General features: G+C 40.0%; 1 long non-coding RNA gene across 1 annotated transcript; it reads right to left on the bottom strand.

Annotated features, from left to right (window-relative positions):
* Positions 1-2733: 2733 nt before the first annotated feature.
* Positions 2734-5109, bottom strand: LOC132612701 (uncharacterized). The gene is made up of 3 exons (XR_009571941.1): positions 4897-5109; positions 4112-4158; positions 2734-2968 (listed from the first exon to the last, which is right to left on the bottom strand). It is a non-coding gene; the product is annotated as an uncharacterized LOC132612701 (long non-coding RNA).
* Between the last annotated feature and the right edge of the window lie 3881 nt (positions 5110-8990).

The raw sequence follows: 8990 nt of genomic DNA, 5'->3' as shown, positions 1-8990 counted from the left end.
ATGACTAAGTTGTCATCTTATGTATACATTTAAAATTAATACATGTGGCCTATGGCCCACATGTCACATGCAAGGCCACATGACCATTTTTTTTCATGAAATAAGACTTCCAAAACTTCACTTTTGGCCCCCAAATTCTTCATGAAATGTCTAACTTCCCATAATACATTTTTCTAGAGTTTTCTACCATTTTCTTGAATTTTCTCAAAAATAAAAGATGACTTATTTTGTCATCACTTCTTTTCTCCTTTTTTTTTTTGTCACATGACCAATATGGTCCCCTTTTGGAACTTTCTTGAACCCTAGGTGAAATTCCCGTTTCGCCCCTCGACTTTCCTCGATATTACCATTTTCCCCTAACATTCCACATTATTTCCATTGGTCATTTTGTGAATTTCTCTTTTTGCCCGTAACCTCTCTCAATATTTCCATACTAATAGTAGTCATAAATAATATTTGTGACAACTCGTATATTAAAATAATTTTTGAAAATGGTCTCGCCCTAAATTTTCCACGACAACTTTAGAATTTCCAAGCGTACAAGATACGGGCTATAACATCCTCTCCCCCTTTAGAACATTCGTCCTCGAATGTTCAACTGACCTTGTAGGGTCTTGTAGCACTGCGGAAGGGGTTCCTTTATAGTTGCCATTTCCTCCATACCCATTCCATATCTTTTATCCCACTTTCCTCATTAACAAACCCCTGAATCTTTATACGAGTCCTCATTCCAGGTCATGGGTTTCTTTTTCTAGTACTTGAAAATATTTCGACCCCTTGTTGTCCTAAGATGATGTGGTCTCCCCCCCCCCCCCCCCTTTAAGGGGTTCCTCATATGCCAACAGTCCCCTTATGAAATCTTCATTTATACATTATCCCTTCAACTTTATGCCTACATATCGAGAACTTCTTATTCCAAATTCTTCATTTGCTTTCTGGCTATGTCGCCATTTTGTCCACATTTGCCATACTCTTCCATCCACCACTTGTCCTTTTACTTGATCAGCCCACCTACCCGTGATTCTTCCTTAACTGCGCGTTTGTGATGTAACTGTACATCCATATTTCTTCAGCGTTCCGCTATTCTTGTCCTCAGCACAGAATCCTTACCCTCCTTATCCTCGTTCATACATCATCATAACTACATACTTATTCTTTTATAAATCTCTCATCTTAACATTATTACAGACCTAAGCATTCTTTTTCTTACTTCATATCCCCCTATCCTTATTCACTATTCCTTTATCCTCACTTATCCACATTGGTTCTCAAACCTCCTTCCGATACTCCGATCTCTCTGTTTCCTATCTGCTCACTCTTTTTCTTCTTTTTAATATCATAGTATTAAGACTTTCCTATCCTTAACCTGTAGCGAAGATAGCGGCTTATCTTATGGTACTTGCATCATTTACCTTTGTTATTGTTACTTGGAGTTCGGTACCCTTATTCAATTGGTGCCTTCCACATTATGGTACCGGTCGCGGGGATACACGTGTTCACTAGTACAATCACAGATAAGGAATCATACGCATTCATGTGTGTATACATAATTATTTTCAATTAGGCCACACATTACCTCCAAACGTCGTTCAAGTCTACTCTAATTCCAAAGTTGTAGCGTTCTTTCTGTCTCTTCTCTAATCTAACCGGTTACGTGCTGTGCGGTCTTTTATGGTCTCCAACCATCTCGTATATTCTGATTTCACTTAGGCTATTTTAGCTTTTCATTCGTCTCTTACATCGGAATACATAAAATTTTGGCATACTTCCCAGGGGGGTCACCCATCCTAGAATTGCTCCCACCTGAGCACGCTTAACCTCGAAACTTTGCTAGAATCCGGCGCCTTAATGCTGATATTTCCGCGTCCACTTCCGCACATGACCTTTATTATATGTTCTGGAGTAAGTCAAAGTCTTATAGATTCCGGGACATGTTCGTAACACGTTCTTTCTTTTACAATTACCATTTTACCCCTTTTTGATCCTCAGTATTCACCTTTCACTTTTACGCATAATTACCTTCCGTCCTGGGTCCCCAGGGTCCCATTGGTGCCAAATATACGTTCATCGGCATTGCTTATACATACACGGTTACCAGCCTATTTGGATTTCCACACACCATTCGTACATAATAATTTATAGCAAACTGCTTGTCAACTTTCTCTGAATCCTTCAACAGACCTGGTTCTTCTTATACCATTATTTCTTCAAAGTCTGTACACAACAAATATCAACAATGCCTTATAGATCATACGACAATTTACCACATTCTTGCCATCCGGAACTGCCAATTTCAAGTGACAGAACAAATACATTCGGCCTTGCCCTTGTGACCTATTCATATCGTCACTTACTTTTTTCCATCGTACGTAAGGCTTACAGAAAGAGTTTCATCTTTCCTTATGACTTGGCTCTATCGCACGATTTATGACAGAAAGAAGGTCAACAATCCCTAGATGCCCCGTAGTCTCCTGTTTATAAATGTGGCGCGCTTCACACCATAAACAGGACTCTACTGGACACGACTTTGCAGACAACCCCTAGGACAGACCTGCTCTGATACCACTTTGTCACACCCCAATATCCCAAGGGTGTGATGGGTACCCGACACTTGCCTAGGGTTGAGCGAACCCTCAGACTTTTGCTGCACATAAAATCACATCAAACTTTTTAAATCAAACAAGGTAAAATACATAGTAATTTTTTTTGAAATATTCTTTCTCGTAGCTTCCAAGCCGAACAAATCTATGATCATACAAAATTCAGTACATGACACAAACCGACACATCGGCTGACGGAGCCGCTTACAAATTCACAACCAATACCCACGACGCTGTCTGCAAAGTCTCTAACGTAGTCCAGAAAGCATAACATACAAACCCTGACTCGGCAGCACTCCGGGAACAAATGGAGCTTGCCATCTGCACTGGAACATCTTCTATACTGCCTTCAACTCACCTGGGAGTACCTGCGCGGCATGAAACGCAGCCCCCGAAGAAGAGGGGGTCAGTACAAAAGATGTACTGAGTATGCAAAGCATGAAGTACAGAAAATGAAGTCATAACCGAAGTAAAATGTATAGAAGGTGAGCACAATAGCCAGAATACCAAAGTGTTGCATCTGACGTACAAATCATACATAAGAGGTTCCGGAAGACAAATACGGCAATCAAAATGCCAAAATACTTTGCTTTCTTTTGAAAAACATTTCCGTCTCATACATACAGAAAATCAAACACACAATTACCGCGGCCAAAAGTCCAGCGGTCACTATCACACATACCGCGGCCAAGTATCCAGCGGTTGACGTCACAAATGCGGCATACCGCAGTCAAGAATCCAGCGGTCAATGTCGCATACACCGCGGTCAAGAATCCAGCGGTCAACATCACAAATGCGGCATACCGCGGTCAAGAATCCAGCGGTCAATGTCGCACACACCGCAGTCAAGAATCCAGCGGTCAACACCACACAGTGCGCACAATAATAAAACCGGCCCGGGACTGGGCGAAAGAAGTAATAACAGAATGCACGAGCGGAATCGTAAATAACCATATGCATACAAATCTCTTACCACAACCCAATAGGATAATCAGAACGAAGTTTTAGTTCAAAACCGGAACAACAGTCAACTCAGACTTTCTTCCAAGTATCACTCGGGAACATATTAAACCGAACTTCAGAAATCATAAGTATACGAATCGCCGTTTCAGACTTCAACAGATAAATACATAATCACAACGAACTCGGAACAATGGTCAAAAGTTTTTCCTTAATTATTATACGGAATGAACCAAATAGAACAACACAAGTAGGTCTCGGGGATTGTGGGCCCACCTCGGGTCAAGTCGAGGCGGCGGACGTAAATTATGAACATTAGACTCTATGGAGTCATCCAAGAAAGTTTCAAAGCAATCCGAATACGCTTGTGGAAGTTATGGATGTTTAGACACTTTTCCAACAAAACATAAGAATTATAGTTCAATTACATTGAACGAATAGTATTCAAAATCAAACTCAGGTTTCGATGAACAGAATCGTTCCCGAGGCTCAAGTCTTGACCTAGTATACTTAGGACATGCCAAAAGAAGGAAAGGGTGAGCTTTACATACCTGTGCCGCGCCCTACTAGCTACGCTTATCCGTCCAAACTTGCTAGTCTACATTCAAAAGAATTCATCCATTCATTAGTTTCATTATCATATACTTGCCTTAACCTTTCAAACACATTCACTTATATTCTGCCGGAATTTCGGCAGCATCTCCCCTGTAAATATACCGACCCCGAGAATATGGCTCGGCCCCAAATCAACAATAACAAACCCGAGAATTCAACTCGGCCAAACCAACAACAATACTATCAATATCCATAAGTGATTCAAAACGTATTCTAACATTAATAATGCCTTTCTACACCATTCGACAACATTTCATTTATTATCCAAATAAACTACATGCGATCAAGTTCATATCAATGCTCACAAGTTCAAATACCAATCCAAGATCATTCCATTAAGATTCAAGAACGTTCCCAACAATCCGCTCAATGATCAAACAAGCCAAATTACACACACACACACACTTACTCGAAATTGCTCCAATTCGACAAGAACGTTGCTAACACAATTCTTTCTTCCACATTCATACATTATGTCAACAATACATACGTTTACAACTTCATTTTCATAAATTCAAGAAACCACATCGAGATTACATTACCTTCCAGTTCAGCCCACAAAATTATAACCTTAACTTGGATTATTAAAACTTCATTTTACATCATAGAACTCACAACGGCTCAACTTGAGCATGCAATATTTCATGAATTCCCATCATTTCTACATTCAATAACATACATAAACCATTCATAACACATAAAAGTGAAGGTTAAACCTCACCTTCTTCTTCAACTTTTCCTCTCGGCTAGCTTGATGAAACGCAACAACGAGCGGTTTTCTTGCTCTAACAACTACTCCACGTTGACGAGGACCTTCCAATTGATATGAAAGCTTGAAGAAACAATTTTTTCATGATCAATATAATAGGGCTGGTTTGGCCAGCCCTCTTGGCCGTTTTTCTCCTTCTTCATTTTGTTTCTTCTAGTTTCTTGAAGTTTCTAGGAGATCAATTGATGAAGATGACTAAGTTGTCATCTTATGTATACATTTAAAATTAATACATGTGGCCTATGGCCCACATGTCACATGCAAGGCCACATGACCATTTTTTTCATGAAATAAGACTTCCAAAACTTCACTTTTGGCCCCCAAATTCTTCATGAAATGTCTAACTTCCCATAGTACATTTTTCTAGAGTTTTCTACCATTTTCTTGAATTTTCTCAAAAATAAAAGATGACTTATTTTGTCATCACTTCTTTTCTCCTTTTTTTTTGTCACATGACCAATATGGTCCCCTTTTGGAACTTTCTTGAACCCTAGGTGAAATTCCCGTTTCGCCCCTCGACTTTCCTCGATATTACCATTTTCCCCTAACATTCCACATTATTTCCATTGGTCATTTTGTGAATTTCTCTTTTTGCCCTTAACCTCTCTCAATATTTCCATACTAATAGTAGTCATAAATAATATTTGTGACAACTCGTATATTAAAATAATTTTTGAAAATGGTCTCGCCCTAAATTTTCCACGACGACTTTGGAATTTCCAAGCGTACAAGATACGGGCTATAACAGAGTAGTCCTTTAACATTAACTAGCTTATATCGAGAATGAATTTTAGTACTATATCTCTGAGATATCACGTGAACCTGTAAGTACGACCGTTACAAACCCATGTCTAATTATTCCCACAAGATTCAATACTCTATAATAACCATAACTCAGACAACCACCTCCGTCGGTACCGTTCTGTCATGCCGAATCCCCCTTTACCTTTCACAACCGAACACGAAGTTTGCCCTCGAATTAATTGCAACCTTATCCTGAATACCGTGTCAGATACCAATTTTTCCTTTCCCAATATCACGAAATGTACTCATAACCAAGATATTCTAAGAAGTCTTACTACAGTACACACTTGCACAAAAGCTTCCTTCATGTCCTTATTGTCAACTTCTTTTCTTTATTACCCGCGATCACAATATGTTTGCCCACATTCGATTTTCATCATCGAAATTACACTTGTTATCACATACCGAAGTCTAATAATCTACCATTGCTGGATCATCGACTTGCCATTTGTTAACCAGTGTCACATACATCATCATAAAGCCCTGACGAAGCTGAAGTCAAATCGATCATATCATCGAAAACCCACTATTGTTAAGCCATAATTGCACTTTATTGCTTCCGAGCAACCCAACGCTGAAACATGGAGACCCTGTAACCCTCTAAACTATCTTTCCAATTCTCACGAACTCTCACGATAAACGAGTCTAATCGTGACTCCACACAATCGAAACCTCAGGCCATAACTAGAGACTGGACTTGATCACTTTCCAGAATCAGAATAATACATCTCGCACCAAACCACCACACATCATAGATCAACCATTCGCATAAGAATTTAGGGACGAGTGTCCACCCTTCGTGGGTGATTAAGATAAGAAAGTTCAGATACCAATTAGAATCGACTAGATACCAATTTGGATGAAGTCGCATGAGAGAATGAAAGAATGGGAAGTTTCCTAAATGGCTTACAGTCTGTCGCAGATAAGTACGGAGCACATCGTACGGATCCACAAGACTCTACTAGACACACTCTTGTATTATAGACCGAGTAACCTAGGGCTCTAATACCAACTTGTCACAAGACAATTTGGCTAACCCGTGTGGGCACTTACCTTTCCCACCTCAGTAAGCGAACCCTCAACCCAACGATAATAAAGGCATAAATAAGTAAATCAATTAAGTGGAAGATAATAATTCACGTAAGTCTTACGATAATAATATAGAAGAAAGTATGGAAATAAGAAATACACCCAGGGTCTGGTCTAATCCATACAAGAGCTTTTAAATGAAAGTGTAAAAGTCTGGAATATAATAATACATCAAATCTGTATATGTCTCAGAATGGAAAAGTAAGACATAATAAAAGGAGTCTTCAAGGCAGCGAACATCTCGTGCTCGCCCTGGAAACTCGAAGCAGTACTGATAGCGACTATCAGCCACGGGAGATGGAAGTTGATTCAACCTGGTACTCTACATTCATAAAAGAATGCAGCAAGTGCAGGTCAGTACAAAACCACAGTACTGGTAGGTATCATCGGCCGACTAAGTATAGCTAACATAATTAAGACAATAAAGCAGGATAGGCAGATAAATTAACAAGTATAAGTCAAACACAATCAGAAACAAGTATTTGTCATCACCTAGGTTGAAGCATCTAAACCAAAGTATGCCCAATCTCAATATATATCCAATCCAAAATCAACAACATAAGTAAAACACATGCAATGCAATGCAGTGTACACATGTACTCAGGACAGAAGTATTGACGTCCCGGCAGCACAACCCATGGGGACCCGCGAAGTCCACGTACTCACTCATCCATGATTCCGGGACAATCATCGGACTTCGGACTCTCACATCACACAATCCACGATTTCGGGACAAACATCGGACATCGGACTACTCACATCACTCGCACACAATCCACGATTTCGGGACAACTATCGGATATCGGACTACTCACATCACTCTCATGCAAACTGAGCTCAGCTTATCACAGTGTTTCATCAAGTATCAACAATGTGTCAAAAATATATCATGAGAGATGTGAATGCATGCGATGTATGAGTCAACATGAATAATCAGATCAGTATCACAAGTACCAAACATGGGTACGCCAACAATATCATGAAAGACTACACAAGTCATATAAAGTCACTATCCCCGAAATCAAATGCTAACAAGTGGGGCACTATGATATCATGAACAAGATATCTCAATAGTCTCCAATATCCACTATCACTATGCGACATCAAGCCCACAACAATAGGACAACTCAATCATAACACAACGGGGTGGCTAGCCCCAATCGCACAACAGGGCCCAACCTTATACCATATCTAACCTAACTTCATACCAGAAGGTTTACATGATTTCTCCGATAATATAATATAAATGTATGCTTCGCTATACGAAGTCTTAAAGGGTAAGCCATAACTTTCCTGGATGGCCGAACACCAAAACACCAACAATTTCCAGGCAGAACACCAAAACACCAACAATCACTCCTATGCTTTCCCCTTCCGCTGAGCCTCAAGATCGAGAAAGTCTAGGCACATTCAAAATCTAGATTAGAAATCATGAGGATCGATACCTATATTGCTATCATTCAATTCAGGTCAAATACCAACCCTAGAATTTGGGAAAACGCCACAAGGTCAAACGGGAAATTCGGGGGTAAAATATCAAATTAAACACTAGGTTATCAAAACCCATTAACTAATTGCTAATTTAACTCAAAGGTTCACCCAATTTCGAAATTCAAGCAAAACCCCCAATTTTGGGTATAAACCCTAACTCTTAGATTCAAGAATTCAATACTAATAATGGGAGATATATGATTAACAACCTTAGATGCATCATAATTTAGCATAAACCCAATAAATTTCATCATTAACAAGCCTAGATAGAAAATCCATCAAAACCCACTTTTAATCTTCCATTACTAATGAACTAATCAAGGGAAAGGGGTTCTAAGATGATTAGGAATAATGAATTAGCAAGAAGGTTTTGAGGACTTACCACCAAGGATCTTCTCCAAGAATCCTCTAGAATTGCTCCCAATATGAGCCACTTTCGGAATAACAATGAATGAAAAGACTTGGGGTTTTATATCATGAAGTACCCCAGTCAGTGCCCGATCACTGCTTCCGCGGTCGCTCAGACCGCTTCAGCGGCGCCGCCCCAGCGGTCCCTTGACCGCTACAGCGGTCATGCCTAATTAGCAAGGACCGCTCCAGCGGCAGGGTGACCACTTTAGCGGTACCGCTGCCACGGTTCTGGTGCCGCCAAAGCAGGCACC

Source organism: Lycium barbarum, chromosome 10 (assembly GCF_019175385.1).
Source record: "Lycium barbarum isolate Lr01 chromosome 10, ASM1917538v2, whole genome shotgun sequence".
Lineage (NCBI taxonomy): Eukaryota > Viridiplantae > Streptophyta > Magnoliopsida > Solanales > Solanaceae > Lycium > Lycium barbarum.
This window is presented reverse-complemented; position numbering and strand designations above follow the sequence as displayed.